Raw genomic sequence first — 24,668 nt, 5'->3', positions numbered from 1 at the left:
TATAGAGATTAAGGATCATAATCCAAAAATGGCATGTTGGGATTTAAATTTGTGGATGTTGATGAAGCTGGGACTATCTGAAGAATGAATTACTTAGTAAAGGTCATAATTGTGCAGGGAAAAAAGTTAAAATAATTTTTATCTAAGACATTGGGTGCTCATTCACATAGATTCTGAAACACCATCAATCCCCCTTCCACCAAAGCTCCCAGGCTGCCATGATGGTAGATGGGAGGACTGTGTGCCCCCTGCCATAGGCCCACTGAGGAAGGAGCGGTAAAAGCAGATGAAGTAGCCAGGCGTAGGCTTCGAAAGTGGTGGCGGGAAGGACCATTTGCAGATGGAAAACCAAAGGTCTAAAATAGGTACAGAAATGTATATTCTACGTCTAAAATCTTATATAGGTGGAGAATGGGAGAACTGCAGGGAGGGACAAGTTTCATTTTAGCCACTGGGTTTGAAGAATTCTACAAAAATTTTGAGGATAGGTATTAATTAATACAGAGGAAAAGACTGGAAAGCAGAGGTAAGATGGAAGTACTCGTGTATGAAAAGACTCTACTTCACATGGGGGAAGAGGAGAGAAAATTATTCTTCTGAGGACATTCATCTCAAGGTGGAGTCAACAACCACCCTCTTTTAATTTAGAGAATGCTGACCCAAGTAAAAATAGAGGATGCTTCCAAGGTCTTGAAATCCAATCCCCGCCCCCCTGCCTCCCCCAAAATTCTTCCTAGCTAATGTCTGTTTGTGCTTGTGGTGCGGGGCGGGGGGGCGGGTGAGAAGGAGGTATATCTGGGAAATATGCCAGTGATTCTGGGATTGAGGCACAGCACCATTGATCCTGGTGGGACCTTTTACAACACTCCACCATCACTCCCAAAGCTAGGGAACAATTTGCAAATGGCGCTTGGGCTATTGGGCCTTCACTTTATTCAGTACTTTTACCTCCCTTACATCACATTTGTGTTTATTTCTGGAAATGCCTGGTTCTCCTAATAGACTGAAGTCTACATTATATATATTTACCACAAATTAGTCATCCCTGTATGCTCTTTTCCAGCACTCAACAAAGTGCTTTATAGAATAGCTATTCAATAAGTATTTGTTTCCTAAATCAATTAATCCCTACATTCCTGTGCCCCAGGACTCTGCAGCCTCAGGAGCAGGCTAACACTCTTTGAGCAATGGCTTGGTACTCTTTCAGCAAGTAGGATGTAATGCCTATGAATATATTCATGGGATTGATATTAAAAAACATGACAAATTGAATGGCATGCTTTGGATCCAATTTCCAAGTAGCTAGGTTATCTCTTAGGATTAAATGTGGATAATTCACCCATTAAAAATTGGGAGTTTGAAATGTTATTACCTGTCCCTCAATGTTTTAGGACTATCATTCTGTTATGGGAAATCCAATAAAACCCTCCTTCCTCCTAAGCAAATGTTTACATATTATGCATACGGAACATGATATCTGCTTATGGTTTTAGGATTATGGTTTATACCATGATTGATTATTTTATGGTTATGCTTATTTTTACTTTTTATATTAGCCTTGCTTTTCCTGTGACATGTACTTGTATATAAATTTTTCTGAGAGTCCCTATTTTTCCTTTTAGTTGTGAGGAATGCGTTTTGTTCCACATAACAGAAAACTAACACATGTAGGTTTATTTTTCTCACTTAATACGATGTCTGATCAGTAGATCAGAGCTGGCATACTGGTTCAATGATGCTATCAAGAACCAGGGTCTCTTCAATATTTCTGTGTGCCATTTGTTAGATATGGCTTTTTTATTGAAGTTTCAAGATGGCTGTTGTACTTATTCATATGCTCTTGGCAAAAGAGGAACAAATGCTGAAGGGCAAAGAGGTGTGCCTGTCAAGCCTCTCTTTTTTAGGAAGGGATCCTGGAGACTATACCCAGAGGTTTCAATTTTTATTGCACTAGCCAATACTGGGTCATGCGGCCACTTGTAGACCAATTTCACTAGATGGTGGCCACAGAAAAGGGGATCGTGAATAGGGGTTGGTTAATCCAATCAAAGCATCTACTATTACCTCTTATCATTAATCTGTATGCCTGTGTATCAATCACTCTTTCCTGAGGTATATACATCTTGGACTCAAATACAATGTTTCATATTATACATTCAGATTTATCTCTATCTCTTACAAGGATATGTTAATAAAAATATCAACAATAGCTCATATTTATTAGCCATTTACTCAGAATAATGCTGTGCATAATGATCTCACTCAATCTTAATTCTATATAGTATCAGTGAAGAACAGGGTCTTGGGTTGAAAAAGATCCCCAAGTTAAAAAAGTTTCTTCATTTCTCTTTCATTTGGGGTGGGGCAGTGGCATTAAGCATATATTAAGCCAATTTTTTCTGTTTCTTTTTTTGGTCTATTTTTCCTTTGTGAAAGATATTGCTGTTAGAGAAGAAAGTATTATCGCATAGTATTTCTTAAAGTGTTTCAAGTGTTGTTAAAAGTGATATACACATTAAAAACAGTTATACAACCAAAAGATATTGAAAAATGTTGTATAAAACAAAGTATGTTTTTTTCTATTATTTATTTCACTATGATTTGTTTTCCCAGCTGAATAATAAGCTGCTTTGTGACATTGATGTCTCTGTCTGTGTTGCTCATGCTTATAAACCCAGGGTCTAGTATGTTATTTGGTATACAGGATACCAAAAATAGTTATTTTTAAATGAATCTTAGAGCTCTTACTATGTTAATGAACTGAGTGAAAGTCTAAGAGAAAGAGTATAGGTTTAAGCCCCTGCTTTTCAAAATAATTAATCTTTGATTTAAAAAATACATTATAGTTTTTGAACCTATAATACACAAAAAACACACAAAATTCAAAAGATAAAAAAAATGTAGGAGTGACGTCACCAAGATGGCAACATAGGTTGTTCCTGATTTCGTTCCCTATCACAAGATAAACTAACAACTATTCATGGACAAGACGTCAGTGAGAGAATCCTAGAACATAGGGAGGAGGGTGAAGCACCCCTCCTGCACCACAGAGACCAGCAGAGACCATATTAGAAGGGTAAGAGGAATAGCTATTTGCTGACCACATTGATCCTCCCCCAAGCCAGCCAGGAACCACCCCAAGAGGTCTCCCCTGAGCCTACAGTTCCTCCAGTGGGAAAAGAGAGCTTGAAACGACATCCAGCCCCACCCCCAGCATTGTGGGTCGCTTTGTGGGAGCCCCCGCTCTTTGGTTTTGCCCTACAAGGATTGCAGGGAAATCTGCGGGGCTCAACCACTGGGAATCTGATTGTGACAGAGAAGGGTGTTGGGGCTTCTAACAACCAGCATTCAGATCTTGGGGTACCAAGTTCCTGCCTGCAGAGCCCAAGTAGTAGTCCCCACCAGTGTCTTTGTTCATCTACAGAACCAGGTTGGCTGTGAAGTCTGACCAGGGAACTCGGAGGGGTGCAGGTCTGCCTGATTTGGGTCCTCAAAGGTTGAGTTTTGTTGGCCCTAGAGCCTGGTTGGCCTGTGCCTAGGCAAAAGAGGTGAGTAATAGCCCTATCCCCTGTGGAGCATGGCTCCCAGACCCACATCCGTCTGACAAGGAAGCACTGGCAAGAACACTTAGAAACTGCATACCCCAGCAATGCTCAAGCCTAGAGGTGGGTGGCCAGAGCTGATTGTCCCCAAAGCAAAGCCAGTGGTCTTGTTTGGCCAGGAAACTTGGGGCATGGGTTAGCTTGAGTCAAAACCACAAAGAAAGAGCCTTACTGGGCCTTGGAGCTGCTTATCCCACTGAGCCTGGGCAAGGAAAATAATTCATAGCCCCACTTATTGCTGAATATAGCCTTCAGCCCACCTGACCAGGGAACGTTATCAGAGCACACAGGAAGCACACAGAGCACCCCTTCCAACAGCCCTGCTTATAGTGGCACTTGAATAGAGAGCACAGGCTGTGGCTTTCCCTGCCTGCAGAGCAAAATCGGTAGACTCACCTTATCAGGATATTCAGTGCACACTCTTGCCTGATTCAGGTCCCCAAACAATGAGCTGTGCAGGCCCTTGGTCCCATCATACTATCCAATCAGTACAGAGAATCTAATTCATAGTCCCACCTACTACTGAGTATAATACTCAGTTCTGATCATCTAGTAAGCCTGACCAGAGAATTCAGGCAACCACAGAGCCCTTCATACAGCCTAACTGGGGCATGGAACTAAGCCAACAGTCTTATCCAGCTGTTTTCAGGCAGTGGCACCCCCCACCCCCAACCTCAGAACTTGAACAGTTGTCTGGCCCCAAAATAGACGCTAATCCCACGCCACACCTGCCCAAGGACCCCACCAGCAGACACATCCAGAAACCCAAATTGAGCTGAATGATGAAGAACTGTCTCTGCTAAAGTGAACCTCTAAAGTGTAGAAGAAGAGACCACTTACTCAGATGTGCATATACCAAGGTAAGGAATCAAAGATCACAAAAAATCAGGAAAATATGACACCACCACAGGAAACTAATAAAGCTCCAATAACTGACCCTAAGAAATGGAGATCTGTGAACTGTCAGGCAAAGAATTTAGAATAACCCTCTTAAAGGAATTTAGTGACCTACAAGAACACAGAGACAGACAACTAAACAAAATTAGGAAAACAACACATGAACAAAACGAGAAGTTCAACAAAGAAGTAGAAACCATAAAAAAAAAATCAAAGAGAAATCCCAGAGCTGAAAAATATAATAACTGAACTGAAGAATTCAATGGAGAGCTTCAAAAGCAGATTTTAAGATGCAGAAAAGAATCAGCAAACTAGAAGATAGGACATTTGAAATTATCCTGTCAGGGGAGAAAAAAGAAAAAAGGATAAAAAAGAGTGATGAAAGCCTACAGGACTTATGAGACACAATGAAAAGAAACAATATTTGCATTATAGGAATTCAAGAAGGAGAAGAGAAAGGGACGGAAAGTACATTTAAAGCAATAATGACTTAAAAATTTCCAAACCTGGGGAGAGAAACAAATATTCAGACCCAAGAGACCCAAAGAACCCCAAATAAGTTGAAACTGAGTATGGCTACACCGAGACACATTATAGTTAAACTGTCAAAAGTCAAAGACAAACGAAGAATTATGAAAGCAGTAATAGAAAATACAAAAGCTACATACAAGAGAACCCCCATAAGCTGATTGGTAGATTTCTCAACAAAAACTTTTCAGGCCAGGAAACAATAAGATGACATTAAAAATACTGAAAGAAAAAAACTGTCAACCAAGAATAATATGCCTGGTGAAGCTGTCTTCAGAAATAAAGACTTTTCCAAACAAAATCAAGCTGAGGGAATTCATCACCACTAGACCTGCCTTACAAGAAATACTAAAGGGAGTTCTTTAAGTGGAAATAAAAGGACACTAATCAACATCATAAAAATATAAGAAGGTAGTGTAAAACTCACTGGTAATGGGAAATGTATAGTCAAAGTTAGATTCTGTTATATGGTAATGGTGGTGAATAATTCACTTACAACTCTAGTTTAAAAGTTAAAAAACCCACCTGGTAAAATCACAACTAGGATAATCTGTTATTAGTCACACAATATAAAAAATATGCAAATTATAACATCAATAACTAAAATGTGTGAGAGAGAAAAAGTAAAAGTGTAGCTTGGGAACTTTATTGAAGTTAAGTTGTTATTAGTTTAAAATAGGGTGTTAATTTTAAGATATTTTATGTAACCCCATGTTAACCACAGATGAAAAACCTGTAGTAATTACGAAAAAGAACATGATAAAGAAGTCAAGTAGAGTGGTACCAAAACACATCAAGACACAAAAAAAAGTCAGCAGGATAATAAACAAGGAACAATGGATCTACAAAACAACTAGAAAACAACAAATTGGCAATAGTACATCATTACTTAATAATTACTTTAATGTAAATGGATTAAATTCTTCAATGAAAAGACATAGAATGGCTGCTTGGATTAAAAAAAAAAACAACTATATGCTGCCTGCAAGTGATTCACTTTAGCCTTTAAGATACACATAGACTGAGAGTGAATGGATGGAAAAAGATATTTCAAGAAAATGGTAACCAAAAAAAGGCAGAGGTAGCTATACTTATGTTAGACAAAATAGACTTTAAACTAAAAATGTTAAAAAGAGATAAAGAAGGTCATTATATAATGATAAAGGGATCAATACATCAAGAATATATAACCCAATTATAAATAGTTATGTTCCCAGCATTGGAGCACCTAAATACATACAGCAAAAACTCCCTAAACTAAAATTAATAACAAGAGGAAAACTGGAAAATTCACAAATACATGGAAAGTAAACAATACTCTCCTAACAAGCAATGGATCAAATAAAAAATTAAAGAGGAGATGAAAAAGTATCCTGAGAAAAAACAAAATGGAAACACAACATATCAAAACTTAAGGGAAGCAACAAAAGCAGTTCTAAGAGGGCTGTTCATAGCAATAAATGCCTACCTTAAGAAGCAAGGAAGACCCTAAAAGAACAATCTAACTCTATGCCTTAAGGAACTAGATAAAGAAGAACAAACTGAGCCTAAAGTTAGCAGAAGGAAGGAAATAATAAAGACAAAAGCAGAAATAAATGAAATAGAGAACTGGAAAACAATAGAAAAGATTAACCAAACTAAGAGTTAATTCTTTGAAATGATAAACAAAATTGACAAGCCTTTAGCTAGACCAACCAAGAAAAAAGGAGAGAAGGTCAAATCAATTCACTTACAGAATTGTAAGTGAAAACAGAGACATAACAACTGATACTACATAAATACAAAGGATCATAAGAGACTGTACAGACAACTACACACCAACAAATATAAACAACATAGAAGAAATGAAAAACTTCTTAGAAACATACAAACTACCAAGACTGAACCAGGGAGAAGCAGGAAGTCTGAATAGATCAATTACTAGTAGGGAGATTAAATCAGTAATCAAAAATCTCCCAACAAAGAAAAGCCCAGGACCAGATGGCTTCATTAGTGAATTTTACTAAATATTGAGAGAAGAATTAATACTAATCCTTCTCAAATGCTTTCAAAAAATTGAAGAGGAGGGAACACTCCCAAACTTATTTTACAATGCCAGCATTACCCTGATACCAAAGCCAGAGAGGGACACTATCAGAAAAGAAAACTACAGGCCAATATCCCTGATGAATATAGATGTACAAATTCTCACTAAAATATTGGCAAACTGAATTTATCAGCATACTAACAGGATCATTCACTATGATCAAGTGGAATTTATACCTGGGATGCAAGAATGTTTCAGCACACACAAATCAACCAATGTGATACATTGATATAATTAAAGAAAAAAATCATGATTATCTCACCAGGTGCAGAAAAAGCATATGACAAAATTCAACATCTGTTTATAATAAAAACTCAACAAATTATATACAGAAGGAACATGGCACAACATAGAAAGGCCGTATATGATAAGCCCACAGCTAACATCATACTCAATGGTGAAAGTCTGAAAGCTTTTCCTCTAAGATCAGAAACAAGGATGCTCATGCTCACCATTTCTATTCAACATACTAGGAGAAGTCCTAGCCGGAGAAATCAGACAAGACAAAGAAATAATAGGCATCAGAATTGGAAAGGAAGAAGGAAAGTTGTCTCTATTTGTGGATAACATGATTTTATAAATAGAAAATCCTAAATGCTCCACCAAAAAACTATTAGATATGATCAATGAACTCAGTAAAGTTGCGGGATACAAAATTAACATACAAAAATCAGTAGCATTTCTACACATTAACAAAAAATTATCTGAATAAGAAATAAAGAAAACAATCCTATTTACAATTGCATCAAAAACAATAAAATGTTTAGGAATAAACTTAACCAAGGAGGTAAAAGATCTCTACTCTGAAAACTCCAAGATATTGATGAAAGAAATTGAAGATGACACAAATAAATGGAAAGGTCCCCTGTGTTCATCGATTGAAAGAATTAATATTGTAAAATGTCCATACTAGCAAAAGCCATCTATAGATTCAATGCAGTCTCTATCAGGATTCCAATGCCTTTTGTTTTTTTTTCACAGAATTAGAAAAAACAATCCTACAATTTATATGGAATCAGAAAAGACCCCAAATAGCCAAAGTAATCCTGAGAAAAAAGAACAAATTGGGAGGCATCACACTTTCTGATTTCAAGCTATGGTATAAAATGATAGTAATCAAAACAGTATGGTACTGGCATAAAACAGACAAATAGATCAATGGAACAGAATTGAGAGCCCAGAAATAAACCCAGCATATATAGTTAACTATTTGACTAGAGAGTCAAGAATCCTTAATGGAGAAAAGATAGTCTCTTCCATAAATGGTGCTGGGAAATTGCATATTCATATGTAAAAGAATAAAACTAGACCCTTATATTATACCATTCACAAGAATTAACTCAAAATGGATTAAAGACTTATATGTAAGACCTGAAACCATGAAACTTCTAGGAGAAAACACAGAAGAAAAGCTCATTAAGATGGGTCTTGGGACTGATTTTTGATTATGACACCTAAAGCACAAGTAACAAAAAATAAACAAACAGGACTACATTAAACTAAAAAGCTTATGCATAGCAAAAGAAACAATCAACAAAATGATTGAACAACAAAGACAACCTAAGAAATGGAAAAAAAATATTTGCAAACTCTATATCTGATAAGGAATTAATATCCAAAATATATAAAGAACTCATACAACTCAATAGAAAAAACCAAAATAATCCAATTAAAAAATGGGCAAAAGACCTGAATAGACATTTTTTCCAAAAAAGATACACAAAATAGCCAACAGATACATGAAAATTTGCTCGACATCACTAGTCATTAAGAAAATGCAAATCAAAACCAGAATGAAATAACACGTCAAGGCTGTTAGAATGACCATCATCAAAAAGACGAGATAAGAAATGCTGGAGTGGATGTGGAGAAAAGGGAACACTTGTGCAGTGTTGGTGGGATTAAAAACTAGTACAGCCACTATGTGAAACAGTATAGAGGATCCTCAAAAAATTAAAAATAGAACTACCATATGATCCAGCAATTTCACTTCTGGGTATTCATCCAAAGGAAAGAAAACACTAACTCAAAGAATTATCTGCACCCCCATGTTCACAGCAGCATTATTTACAATAACCAAGACATGGAAACAACCAAAGTGTCCATTGACAATGAATGGATGAAGAAAGCTGTGGTGTATATATATATATATACACCTATACACAATGGAGTATTATTTAGCCATTAAAAATGAGGCTATCTTGCCATTTGCAACAAGAGGGATGGATCTTTAGGGCATTATGCTAAGTGAAATCAGTCAGAAAGAGAAAACAAATACTGTATGAAGTCACTTATATGTGGAATCTAAAAAAAAAAAAAGAAACCAAACTTACAGAAAAAGAGATCAGAATTGTGGTTACCTGAGGCAGGGGTAGAGGGAGGGGGAATTGGAGGAAGGTTGTCTAAAGGCACACATTTCCAGTTAGAAGATAAATAAGTAGTAGAGATGTAATGTACAATATGATGACTATGTATATGACTACTATACAATCTACATGAAAGTTGTTAAGAGCATAAATCCTAAGAGTTCTCATCACAAGAAAAAAATTTTTTTCTTTTTTTCAATTGTATCTGTATGAGATGATAGATGCTAACTAAACTTATTGTGGTAATCATTAAACAATATATGTAAGTCAAACCATTGTGCTGTACACCTTAAACTTATCCAGTGATGTATGCCAATTATATCTCAATAAAAATGAAAAAAAAAACAAAAAAAAAAGAGTGAACCCTAAGGTAAAAAAAATTAATTAATTAATTAAAAAAAAGTAAAAATCTAAAAAGTAGAAAGAAATTCTCCCTACCCAACTTGTTTTCCAGTTACCCAGTTCCTTTTCCTAAAGGCAACCACTATTACCGATTTTTTGGATATCTTCATAGTGAAAGTATGTGTGTGTGTGTGTGTGTATGCATGTCCACACACACACAACTATACTATTTCTTTCTATAAGTGGAAGTGTACTGTGCTCTTGCTCTGTAACTTGATCTTTTGATTAAACAATATATATTATCTTCTATATCAGTGCATGTAGAGCACTTCATTCTTCTTTTAGTAACAGCGTAGTATCTTGCTGTATGGTCTCAAGATAATATAACAAATCCTTGGTTAGGTTGTTTGCTCTGCATGTACATACATCGTTTTACATGTGTAAGAATATCTGTAGGATAAATTTCAAGACGTGAATTTGTTGAATTAAAGCGTATATGAATTACAAAATTTAGTGGATTGCCAAATTGCTCTCCATTAAGGTTTATGAGTCTATAGTCTCACCATAATGGACAAATATGTTTCCCTTTAGCCTTAACAAAACTGCATGTAATCAGTTTGTCATGCATATCGTATAGTTTTCATAAATTATAGTTGAGCAAAGTGGTCTTTTATGAGTTCTAAATTTATTCTAAGGTATCTACAACATTAGGTCTTACTTTGAAATTTGTGATTTTTTTCCGTTTTGCATGTATGTGTCCCTGCTTCCCTGTCTCTCTTTTATTGTTTAATTTGGTAAGTTCTTCTGTTTTCTTTATTAACTCCTTCCATTTTGTAAATCTGTGTGTGTGCGTGTGTGTGTTTGGTGGGGGGGTGATGCCTAGTATATAATTTTTTATTTAAATATACTATTTTTATTAATTATCCTAAACACTCGTGATATGTTTATGCATTACTCTCATTTTAGAGATGAGGAAGACACAGAAGTTCTTAGAGGTTTAACACCTTACCAGAGGGGCACACAGCTAGATAAGATAAAACCTACAACCGATCTCAAATCTAAACTCTCTTCACTAAACAGGGGCCTTCTGATTGTCATCAATGTGCCAACATAGTTTTATCAGCGTTTTGTGTTACAGCTTATTATGCTAAAATAATTTAATAAAATGAAAATAAATAAAAGGAAAAATTCTTTATGTATGTTTGGTCACATATACAGCAAACACAAACATTCATATGTATAAATATTCTCTGTAACTCAGTTTTTAATGAATCATGTTTCAGTTTGTTGAAATACATATTTAAGCGTTTTTCAGGAAAAGAGGGGCTGGCATCTTTACAAATAATCAGACTAGAACTAGCTATCTGAGGGGGTTTATAGTAACAATAGTTACAATTCCTTCTGTGTTAATATGTACCATATAGTTTCTTAAACTGTAAAGTTTTTTACTTAAAACTTTAAAGTTTTTAAAACTTTACTTTTTTAAAAAATTGCATCCCTATATAACCTTATGTGGTATGAAATACGATTATCCCCATTTTACAGTTGAGAATCGAAGGCTTAGACAATTAAGTAATACATGTAATGAGAGCAGAAGCTGGTATTTCAGCCCATGTCTAACTGACATCAAAGTCTCTGCTCTTAAATGCAAAGTAATAAGGTTGTCACATTTTGTTTAGTAAAATAAATTATTTCAACTTAAAACCTATTAGTTGATCAAGGAAGAGGGGGTTGTTGAGAGGGACTTGGTGTGCAGGAATGTAGTGATGGCTGGGTTTCAGAGTCAGCTCTGCCTGAGATAGTGAGACCCCCAGGCAAGAGTCCCGCCACCCTTCAGATTTCTGAGGTTTCTTACCATGAATCAGGGAAAATGAAAGATTTTAAGAGGAATTCAGACAGGCTGGACAAAAAAGAGATACTTTTCTACCAGCAAAGAAAAGGACTTTAGGTCCAAGATTATCAGGAAAGAACAATGTAAGTTCCAGGTGGAGTGATTAGAATTAAAGGGTAATTGTCATCCATTGATGGGAGATGGGAAGTAGGCAAATTTGGGTGTTAAATGTAAACCTCTGAAACCGTCTTAAACTATAATTAAAATGGAAGACTGACATGTTCCTAAACCTAGAAAATGCTTAATTTTCCAAATAGGGAAATTCAAGGTTAATGTGAGCAGTAACCAATTACTGTTGAGGTTTTCTAGGAAATGGATCATAGATATTAGCATTAAAAATTATATTGGACATTATATTCCTTTTTTAAGCTTAGCAGAGATTAGTTATATGTATTAAAATTTAATATTTTTTGTGTGTATCAAAAGCTCATGTACAAAATTCCACTTTCTCTTAGGAGCCCACACCTGGGATACCTCTTACTTTTTTATTTTATGGAAACGTGCAAATGCTCACACCTTCACATGTCATGAAAGGCTGTAAAATGTGGCAGAAAGAGTTTTGGATATAGAACAACACATGGCTATGTTTGAATCCTGTATTTATACAGCTATGGTCAAAAATATTAGCCTCTTGGCTCTCAGTAAAAGGAGGAGACATAATATCAAAATTTTAGATTTGATAGATTTGAAATTCTCATCTTATTTGATAAAAATCTCAAATAAATTACAAAAAGTACCTGGCAAATGATAGGCACTTGGTTATTATAAGCATAGGGCTGGCTAAAATGCATAGCACATGCCTCTATAGAGCTGATCAATAAAACTTACGCAATTCTGAAGATCACAGCTGAAAGAATTGAAAAAATCATTTTTTCATTCATTTCTTTATTTTGAACACCAATTACATCCAAGGCCAAGCACATTCCAATATCAAGGCTTTAATATTTGCTTTGTATGAAGTACTCTTTTTCAGATATTCACTTGACTGATTTTATCTTCCTTGGCCATCCTGAATAACAGTTCCTGAGTCAAGCTTCCCCTTATTCCCTTTGTCACCACCTGACACTTTATAATGTAGTCATTTGCTTATCTTTTTAGTATCTACTTTCACCATGAGAATGTAAGCTTCACCTGGGCAAGGGCTTCTTATTATTTATGGCTGTGTAACCAGTGCCTTGAATTATGTGTAACATATTGCATGTGATCATAAATATACTTGAACAAATGATTTAATAAATCATGTCATATCACAATATGTGGTGCTCATTTATGCTGGTCATAAAATATCTTTTTCCAATATTTTTTGATGTTGATATATTGTTTCCTGTTTATGAAAATACAATATTTTCCTTGCTTTGATTTCAAATATTTTGACATTTCAAATAATACTATTATGAACATCTCTGTTCATCAATGTTATTGCCTAATTCTGATTGTTTCCTTAGGATAAAATCCTAGGGTGGAATAGCTTCGTCAAATTGTTACATTTCAAAATTTAATCTTTAAATATTTTGACACAGCGGTAGATTCATTGGTAACAGCTAGTCCAGTACCCTGTTGCTAATAAGAACTCAAGAGAGATTTATTTAATTGAATGTGTAGGTTTTTGAGTAAAGGAGTAGGGTGAGATGTACAGGATCTCAGAGAAATGAGGTGATTTAGGGTACTCTGGAGTAAGTATTTGTGTACAAAGCTTAAAAACCATGAACTTGATCAGCTATCTACAACACGATAAGAGGGGCATGATTATAACAGCTGTGGGTGGGTGTAGTCAAAACAGCAAGTAGAGAACAATGGTTTAAAGTAGGTTTGGGGAGAGACCTTGGCTGTTTATAGAGAAGCCAATGACTGCTTGAATAGACAACAGAATAAAATGCCCAATAAACAAAAATAGTTTCTTACTTTAGACTAAGATACAATTAAAATTAATATTAACCTGCAGGGGTTTCTAGTGATTGTGCTATTTAACTGACTATATGTAAACTAAACTGCTGTCTAATGGAATATTATTCAGTGTAAGGAAATTACAAACTAAAATCATGTTCTTGTGAACCATTCTTCATTTTATAAATATAGAAGTATTTAATTCTCCCCCCTTATATTATTAATAGCTACAAATTAAGCATTTTAAAATTTCCTCTGCTTTCCAAAGCATCAGAGTACTCTCAAATTCACTTAAGCATGCTAGTAAATTAATCGACACTCCACACTGTCCACTTATTAAACACCTGGTAGGTGCAACATAGCGCACTAGATGTTATCTGAGCTAGAATAATGTAATTCGTTCTTCCTGTCCTTGAAAGATTTTAATCTCTTTGGGAAGAAGAGATATAAGTACAGGAAGTAACAAAATGAGGGTTAAATACATGTTCAAAGGATGAGGAAGCAGTGAAGTAGACAGTAGTAACACCCCTAAACACAGAGACAGAAATACGACCTGAATTTAAAAGTGAGAGGAATAGCTTAATTTGAAGTTCTAGGGAAGACACTGTGGAGAAGGCTGAGTATACAGGATTTAGGTAAAGTCAGTGGAAGGAGATGGCATTATGTCAGGAGAAACAGTGTGACTTAGAAAAAAATAAGAAATGTTAAGATAGGGAGTGGGAAAGTACAATAATGCTCACCTCATGGGGAATAAAACAGTTTGGCTGAAGCGAATGGTAAACGTAGAGAATTAAAGGCAGACAACACTGAAAGACACACTAGATACACACAGACTACCAGGCCAAGACATTTAATAGAAGACTAAATAAAGTGACTGTTACTTCTAAAATGGTTTGCCTATCATTATGCCTGTGACATTTTAACAGTGGTCCACATGCTCTCATAGAGAATTGTAAAGACAGGGGTTGATCCATGAACGAAGTTAATTGACAGTAAATGATTTCTTTTACCTTTAAGCAGGAGGTTCATAAAATGGTCACCCATTCAGTTCGTTGCTGCATTGGAAGCACAGTTAAGAGGAGGAAAGTGTACACGCACTGGGAGGGACCCACATAATTTAATGGGCTAATGATAATTCATAAACTCAGAGGGGGTGATTTCTAATCCTGCTCTTATACTTAACACAGCATGTGGCGTTTCTGCATTAATTCCTCTGGTTATAAAGCAGCTGTTTTCCACAGCTCTCAAGAGGATCCTACAAAATCAATTCAATAACAACAGATAAGTACTTGGAGCTTCTTAGAGAGAAAACTAAATCTTATAATTGCCTTCTTCAACCACCTTCATTTTATTTTATAGAGTGAACTGGAGTACACGTAAGAGACGGATTAGTTTTATCTCCCTTCATTTTTTTCTTGGTAAATTGCACCAAAAAGGAATTGTCACAGAAATGCAGCATATAAAAATTTTGTTCATAAATGATAAACATGTGATATAACTAGCAATGAAATCACTTCTAACATTTAAGTGATTCTACATTTAAGACACATTTAAGAATTGAGGCATAACTTTATAATCAAAACTCATATACATAACATACCTAAAGTATGCCTTTATGTTATAATCCACCGTTAGAATCATTTGTACATGTTGTTTTGCATTTCCAGAACAGATAATGGACTTTCACTGAATCACCTATATTTTTTGGTTCAGATTCAACTTTGCTCCATGGCACAGATTTTTAAAAAGTACCTGGCTAAGTTTAAATGTGCTGTCCTTGGACTAGAACAGTTCTCTGTGTAGCACTACAAGTTTATTGTATCTCTTAAGGTTATTTTGGTACATGCAATAGAAAGCAATGGACCTTGGCCTACTTAAGTACAAAGGAGATTTATGATGAGGTTGCGTGGTACTCAACGGCAATGAAAGAGCAGAGCAGCAAAGCCTCTGCAAGGGTGATGCCAGAACAGCTGCAGGGACAAGGAAGTCCTCGATGCTGTAACCAAAGCACTGTCATCAACCTGTCCCATCTCTCCTGAGATTCCAGTCTGTAGCTCTCTGTTTATGATCAAAATTCCTGGGCAGCAGGTGAATCTGATTGCCCCACCTTGAATGAAGCCCATAATGGTTTGATTCAGTCATATGCAGAACAGCCTCAGGTGTTCTGGGGCTGTATTCAGAGCAGGAAGACTTGTTGGGTGCCCAGACCCACCATACTTGGTGGCTACTGGAGTTCTTGTGATCAAAGACATTTTTATCCCTTATATGCTAAAGGGGATTTGAATAAAAACACATTTAATAACAGTAAGTGCTGTTGGATGCATAAAAGAGGGTATCTCCTGAGAACTAGCAAAAACAAATTTGTCAGGAGTTGAACCAATCTGTACAAAAGTCACTTTAAAAATTTGAATGGTTACTACTCTTAAAGGATTTGAAAAGTGGAATATTATAGAAAATAAAAGGCAAGAAATAGAAAGAGAAGTAAAGGAAACAATGGTATAAGAGCTAAATTGTAGTGTATCCTAAAAGCAAAGGGCCTTAGGTGTGGAAATAAAAATACCGAGAGCAGATTATATATAATATGAAAGAAACACTTTAACATAAGTCAGCTGGTATCACTTCATATGTATCATGGAAACTTCTAAAGGAAAGAGCCCAGAACTGGATTATTTAAAATGTTTTCTTAATAAAAGGAGAACAGAAGTGGTGGAGGAGTATCCTGGCATGCCAAGGAGGTGTGCAACCGAATGGGAATCCATGGATCTGAGGGTGGATCACAGTAGAACATTTGGGTAAGGATGAAGGGAAAGAAAACCATAACTGATGTCGCTGTGGAAGGAGATGACAGCTCACTCAGCCCAGCAGATGCTTTCCTAACACAGATCATGAAACTGTCACAGAAGCAAGATATAGTGGTAATGTGGGACTTCAAACGTCTGGACATCTGCTGGAAATCTTGTTTTGCTAAAAGCGACAAATCTGATAAATTCAGCAGTGGTAGATAATGTGTTCTCTTCAATAATGTCATCCCCATATGTCTCAGCATTCTCCCACACAGACCCATCCTCCAACCCCACCCAGACCTTTGCACTCCAGTCAGGAACCCCAAACTTATGTACACAAACCACTCACCAGGCTAGAAAAGGCTGTCTCCTCTGTTGGCTTTTAATAACACCTGGTTCTTTCCTAAAATGGAGGCCTCACATTCAGTTTCTGAAGGGGAGTTTTCTTAGTTTCCCAAGGCTCATGTAATGCAGGATGCTTTGACAGTCTCTTGCTTCATTGCTAAATCATTGCTAAACCATTACGACTTAGAGCCCATGTAAACAGGCGTACTCCAGTGCTTATATCTGGCTTTGTCACTTTCATCCTTTTCACACTTCTACCATCCACCCACAACTTGTCAATACTCCCCTCCCATAACCACCCTCCTTCAAAGTGGTTTACCTTTACCTCCTTTACCTATGCCTTAAGCCTGGCCGTAATTCCGGCCCTCACACGGGCAAACCTTAGAGCATTCTGACTTCTCATTTCTTTGCCTTCAATTTCTAAGACTCTTTTTCCCATTTCACATCAGTCACTCCCACATCTTTCACAGTCTGGAATAGGTTTTTGTGACAATATTTTCCCTCCTGGAGTCTTACATTCCATTCCCTGGCTATTTCTTCAAGATGCTCACTCCTTTATTCCTTTTACATTTGTTTTCTGACTACATTTAGAAAGCCTATCTTTGACTACCTTATTTTTTCCAGCTTACCGGGAAAAGTCTCTCTTTGCTTCTTATTCCTTCTAGCTAGACCATGTTACTCATCAAATCATCCATTCTCTTGCCAATAGTCTCATCTCCCAAGCCTCCTTTCTTCGCCAGCTCTCATTTGGCCAATTAACTGTCTACTTTCTCCACTCATATCTAGGTTGTTGAGCAGAGAGAGGAAAAATTCACAGTTTACAGACTGTCATGATTAAGTACTCAGACTTTCTAATCTCATCTGGGCCCTAAAATCTACCTGAAATTCCTTGTATGTGATCCTTATCTCCCTTTCCTGCTCACTACAGTTGCTATGTTCAACCTTCATTCATAGTAAGGCCCAAATATATCACCCTCCTCCTCTAATTCAAAGAGAAAATAGAGGAATTCAACTGAGAAATTCTTAATATTTCTTGTCCCTAGGCTAGACAGGATATTTTTGGCTGGAAGTAGCATGACTCCTTACCAGAAGTGGCTTTAAAGAGTAAGAATTTTTATTGTCTCACTTAAGAAAAAGCTCTAATGTAGGTAACTCCAGGGTTAGTTCAGCTGCATAATATTGTCATTAGAGACTCAGACTTTATATCTGTGGTGGATATAACATTCAAGCACGAACCCTCACAATCCTTGACTTCTAGTATTTATGCCTGTGTATAATCCCTTTCCCTGGGGTGTGGGTGGGACATATGACTTGCTTCCAACCAGTAGACTGTGGTGAAGCTGACAAGATGTCACTCCTTTGATTGTGGTGTATAATATCGCTGGCTGACTGACTTTAGAAACTCTCCTGCTAGCTTTGAAGAAGTAGGCAGTATTTTGGAGGCCCCCATGGCAAGAAGCCCAAGAAGCCTCTAGGAGCTGCGGGGCAACTCTAGCCAACAGGAAGGAAGAAACTGGGGTCCTCAATCCTAAAACCACAAGGGAACAAATTCTGCCTACGAGCTGAGTGACGTTGACAGTATATTCTTCCCCAGCAGAGACTCCAGATGAGGACACAGTCTGACACCTTGACCACAGACTTGGGAAACCCCAGGCAAAGTCCCCAGCCCGGCTGTGCCCAGACTCCTGGTCCAGAGATCTCGTTCCTGGAACTCATTCCACTGTAGACATACTGGCTTTCTTACCAAGACTGGTTCCCCCATTAGAGCCTTTGACTTAATAATCCCTTTTCATGGCACATCTTTTCTTTATTCACTATATTTATTCATCCTATAGATACATGTATGAATGAATATATATATTAATTCATCCTTTCTTTATTTCATTATACAAAAGTAATTACCAAATGTTCACCCTGTGCCATGCACTAACCAGATGACAGAAATTCAGCAGTAAACAAAATATTTTTATCAAAAAGACACTGAATGTTGCCTAAATAAACTATTTAAATTATCAGATTGGATATAGCTGGAAATAAATTTGAAAAATCTCCTATTAAGATAGCCCCGGGTGCGTAATCTGAACAGTATTTCATTTTGCACCCCTTCAGCAACAAATTCAAGTCTACTCCATGCTTGTGGGTGTCTATGATGGACAAGATCTAAGGTCAATTACCAGGAAAAGTAAAAAGAGAACACTACATGAATATTTTAAAAACTTTACTCATTACATATCTGTGGTCTACTCTTCCAACCTGGAATTCCTGAGAACACCCCAAACCCACTCATTCTCCTCCTCACTCCTCCCACATAGTTGATCAATTCCTGTTCATTTCCACTCTAAAAATAGCTTCCACATGTTTCCTATCCATTAGATGCAGGTCTTAGCATAGTGCAGGCTCTATCATCAAGATAATTTTTTCCCTACTGTTATCACTCAAAGTGCAAATGAAATGGTATCTTTTGGTTGAAGGCTACCAGGTTGACTTTCTGAGTTACTTGTTTTGGTCTCTGGTCTCTGTGCATTTTTGATAATTTATCATTATCTTTATAAGGCACCTAAAAAGCTATATGTGATTGACATATTTTTCTGCCCTTCCAGATTAAGTATTTTGCAAGACCAGGTCTGTAGCATATTAATATCTTTTTCCAGGATCTAGAAAATTGACTGACACAGCCATACAATGAGTATTTTTAGAAGTATTAAGAATTAATGAAACACTATCAGAAAAAATGTTGAACATCTCCATTTTATTGACTTTCTTCTCTAGCACCATCTTCATTTTAAAAAAAGATAATTACTGGTATGACTGGCAATGTGATGCTAATTACACATTTTTTTTTAATAAGTTACCGAGAAACAGTTTAAAGCGCTAACTTTTAATGGTGACACTGATATTTTCAGTTGACAGGGGTCATAAAGCATCTGGAAAATGGGATCAGACCATTAGAGAAATTTGACATGTGAAAGAATTCGCTGGACAGAATGTGTTCCAGATAAACCTAGCACGCATGTTCCTTCTGCCAATTCTCAATTGACTTCTTTGCCTACTTATATTTCAAGGCCATGTGAGTTTTGCACAAATTGAGCAGTTCCCATTAGTTCATCATTTACTGATTACTTGCAGTGGATAATATAATAGACACACCCTGCAATATATATGCAACTTTTTGGTGGCTTGCAAGAACCGTACCTTCACAGTACACAGTGTTATGCAGCGCTCGGTAACTATAGTGGGAGAGAAGAAGTCGGGCTGCAATACTCTTCAGTGAACAGCAACTATGGCCCATTTATTGCTACTATTTAGTTCATCCTCATACATGCAAGAGAACATTATTTTCTTTGTGGCTATGTCTTAGAGCTTTTCAGGCTTCTTTAATATCTATTTATTCTTCCTAAATCATTATCAGATTTGTTTTGAAGAAAGTCAAAGTCAAATTATAGTATAAATCATGAAGACATATACGGAATATTTGTTGGAAGGTAATAATGACATGAAAATTCTCAGAATACCCATCTTTTTCTGTCAATAGACATTAATATACAGCAAATAAAAATGGTAATATCGTCTGTATATCCTAATTAAAGAGAGGTAATATTTAAACAGGACCGTGAAGTAAAGCACTATTTAATGTGCTCCCTTTCTCCCTCCTTCTTGCTGCCCCTCTGTCCCCATTCTCTGCCGTAGTTGTAGCATTGTTTTCCCATCTCGGCTCCGAAAAAATAAACACAAGTCAAGTCTCTGACGCCTCCGACTGCACGGGTCTCTCTCACACACGCTGTCACGGCGACTCCTCCTTTGACTTCAGGAACTTATTTAAAATAGTTTTTGTGCCAGAGCCAAGCCAAATCCATTTCCCGGGAAAGGAAATCCCCTGTCAACGTCTGCTGGGGTCCACCGCGTGCAAGCCACGAAGATGCACACGGGGTCTGCACGGGGAGCGAGGGCGGTGCGCGCGGCTCGTGAGCGCCCACCCGGTGGGCAGGGTGAGAGCAGGGGAGGGGAGAACCGCGGGGAGCGCGGAGACGCGGGGAGGCCGGGCAGAGCCACGGGGGGTGTCCTTCCAGACCGAGTGTGAGGAACCGGACCCACGCTCCCTGCTTCGATACAAAGAAATGGCGTAGATGGGGTCGTTGGATTCCTCTGCGAATGCAAGTCAGCCGGCCGGTCAGAAAGCCTGGTGCAAACACGCTGAAACCTCCAGGGGTGTCCCGGTTGCTCTTCTCTGGGGTAGGCAGGTATAACAGTTCTTAAATAAGGGTGTGCTTGCTTCCTGGTCCCCCGGAGAGGCACAGTCGAGGTAGAGCAGGGTCGAGACAACAGCTCCACGCCTGGAACTTTTCTTGTTATGAAAGAAAATCAGTTCTCGTCATATAATTCGCAGGCGTATGAAAAGGATGCATTTTATGGGCACCAAAAAAAAAAGCACATTTGGGTGCCTAATATATATTTATAGCCCTATTACTGAAACCAATGAGCTCTTTTTCAAAATGCACCCAAAGTTTCCAGAGCCACGTGAGGATTACGTTTACTTTTCTGAGACGGAAACTTCAAGCAAAGGAGAGTTGACTGCTTTTAGGTGTCTAATTCCCAAGCGTGGCTATCCATTCACCCTGTTGCTTCTTGCTGTGGTCCCTCTCTGTCCTACTAGCCTGTGGCCTCACTCAAGGTGATTACTAGAAATACTAATGAGTTTGGAAGAGTCAAAATAAGTCGTCCAAAAGAAACAGTTAGCTCATTTTCCCCTTCCATCTCTAAATGTAAATGCCCCAAGTTCAAGGCTTTGCTTCACTGCTTCCCTCCCTTAATCTGTCTTCTTTATCATCTTCTCCTTTTTCATCTCCCTTTCCCATTACGCCACTAAAGGCATATAAGAGTAAAAGTCAAGTCAGGAAAAAATTATGTCTGTGTTAATTTATTGTAGAGCCTGTCAGTTTTAATCATATCAAAGCAGATTATGTTTATATAGGTTAATTCTCTAAATTGACTTGAATTCATTATCTCTATTGCGGTTATTGTGATTCTAAAGAAAAATTCAAGTGATGACTCATTTCATCACAGACCATTCTCCACCCTCTAAATTTAATACTCTCTAAACATAGTCTAGCAAGGGAAGGCAGTTTGACATTATTTGTAGAGTCATTTACTTATTTCTCTTAATCTTGTTCTGAGTATACTTTGGAAAGTGAAATCTAGGAATTTTGTAACTCAAACACAAAATACTTCCTCCCCAGGAGGAGTATTATACTTCAAAAGTAATACTTGATTAGTTCTTTTGGGCTTTATCCCTGAAATATATGCCCCAGAAATAACATATATGTTATTAATATCATTCAAGTTTATGAAAACCCTAATATGTTCTCATTGTCTTGGACGTGATCGGTCCACTTCTGGAAGATTACAGTAAAATTCTGTTCTCTGCCCATGTAATCCTGTGTTGCCCTTGGTAATCTCCTTCATGGAATCTGCCGTGAGGACAACCTCCTTTATGCCTGCATCTGTGCTGGAGAAAGAAGGATAGCCAAGCAGACCTGGCCTTCCCAATGTTTATACCAACCAGCTGCAACCTGGCCCTGCCCACTTCTCCACACGCCTGATATTTTTCCCTCATTGCCTCCTTGGCTCGTGGCTCTCAAAAGTGTTCCAGATCTCGTCAGCCCATAAGCTTCCAATTTTCCCTCCTCGCTCGCAGCAGATCTCTTACTTCAGTGGGCATTTTGGGACAATTCAGAAGGAGTCCTTTCATCATCTCAGCATGCCTCATTTTTTCCTTTGTTCTTTCATTAGTCTCAGGAATAGAATGGAGTGTAATTGTTCAAAACCCAGAACTGTATTTTTGATGCCATTTTCTGGCATCCTGAGGAGCCCTGAATGCATGCTCATCCCTTTGAGCTTAAGCATTTTAAATTGCCTCCTCCTAATTCTTTATTTTAATCGTCCATTTATTCAATTAGTAGCTATTTACTCAGGGCCTACTATATTAGGCACTGGGTCTAAAGAAGAAAAAAAAATGAGTCAACATTGAGTTCACAAACTAGTATTTAGATAGTCATTCTGTAATGTGATGAGTGAAATAAAAATAAATTTTGTATTGAATTCTGACTATAGCCAGGCATTGTATTAAACTCATTATTTAATATAATTTTAAAACAAAGCACGATAAAATAAAAATCTGACCAAGGACATTCTATGCTGTATTATTTTCACCAACTATAAAACTGAGGTTTTGAGAGGCTAAATAATTTGTCAAAACATATTTAACTAGAGAGTGGCAGAGCTAATATTCAAACCTCTGACTTTGTTATTCCCGGGCTCATGTACTTAAGGTATCGTATTATCTATACAACGATAAGGTGCTACATAAAGTACTTTGGGAGAATAGGAATGCTTAACCCAGACTGGAATATTGCAGAAGTCTCCATGGAGCGGGTTATACTCACATTGTCTTACTAAATCAGAGTTGGGTTTAGGTGAGAGGGTGCCTGGGTCTTTCCCTGGAAGGCATTGCATATAGCAAGGCGACTATCAGTCACGTCAATAGAGCAGAAGAAGTCTAGTGTTAGAAGGTCTTAGAGTGGAAAGATAGTGGTGGAAAATTATGCTGAGAAGTAGGCTGGGACCTTGCCCTTGAGAGCCTTTATGGTACAATGAGGAGTTTAGATTTTATGTGAGAAGCAATTGGGAACCAGTACAATTTTAATAAAAGAACTTCCAAAGTCAGATTTGCATTACTTATAACTCTACCTAGAATGGGAGAGGGTTAAAGAGGACAGCCAAACAAGAAGCAGAGACAGAAGTTAGACAATTGTTCCAACAATCCAGGTGAGAGGTGATTAATGAGAGCTCTACGGAGCGACGGCATTGGTATCCAGCAGACCTGAGCTGTCATTCTGGCTCTCACATCTACCAGCTGTGTGACTTGGGGCTAGTTTTTAACCTCTCTAATTTCCAAGCTCCTAAAATGGTAAATGAAGATAATACCTCCTTCATAGATCTATTGAAAGGAATAATGTGATAATCCATGTAAGCTGCTTAACATATTCCTTGGTACACTTTAAGTATTCAACGAATTAGTGATGGTATTATTACTAATGTTATATTTACTTACAAAATCGGTGCTAATAGCCCTCTTGGGGAGCAGGACATGGAGCATTAGCTGAAGGTTTAGTCTTAGAAGTTAGGATTAAACATTGCAGTTGCTGGAACAGGCCTAGTACACTGGGCTGCAGAGATTTCTACACACAAAGCATATGTAACAGGTGGCAATCTTAGTGCGCAAACTTAAGACATATTTCATACTAAAGCTGCATCAAGGCCTCTTCTGATGCAAGAGCGTCAACTTCAGGCACCGTTGGGGCTTCCTTTCTCCCATGTGATCCCACAGATTACCAAAAATCTAAGGGAGGTGTCAGGCCCTTAATCCAGAGTGATGCCATTGTTTCCTTGGATTCTTCTGCTACTCAGGACTACGACAAGAGATGATCTTTAAATGCTGCTCAGGACACTGCTCATGGTATCTCAAGGATATTTTATCAGTTAGGTTGTGCTGTGGTTGCAACAAATCCCAGAAACTCATATCACTTTTTTCTTTTTCATACTATGTGTTCATGTCAGGTCAGCTGGAGGGCTCTGCTCTGCATCACAGGCACTCTGGGGCCCAGGATAACGGAATGTTTCCAGGCGCCATGATGGAGGGAAAGAAAACGCATCATGAGGCCCTCATTGACTCCAAAAAGTGATGTGCTACTTCGTTTCATATTTAACATTGGCCAAAGTGGGTCATAAGGGCACACCTAAATCCCAAAGGACAGCAAAATAAAATCCCACCATGGATCCCGGAAGAGAACCATACATATTTGGCAAACAGCACTGATACCTACCACAGATGCCAGTCGCACTCGGCTGCCCACAAACTTGCCCACGGTGACATTTCAATCTATGCTT

Source organism: Ceratotherium simum, chromosome 13 (assembly GCF_057802395.1).
Source record: "Ceratotherium simum simum isolate JZ-2026a chromosome 13, ASM5780239v1, whole genome shotgun sequence".
Taxonomy (NCBI): Eukaryota; Metazoa; Chordata; class Mammalia; order Perissodactyla; family Rhinocerotidae; genus Ceratotherium; species Ceratotherium simum.
The sequence above is the reverse complement of the archived record's forward strand: the minus strand, read 5'-3'. Positions refer to the sequence as shown.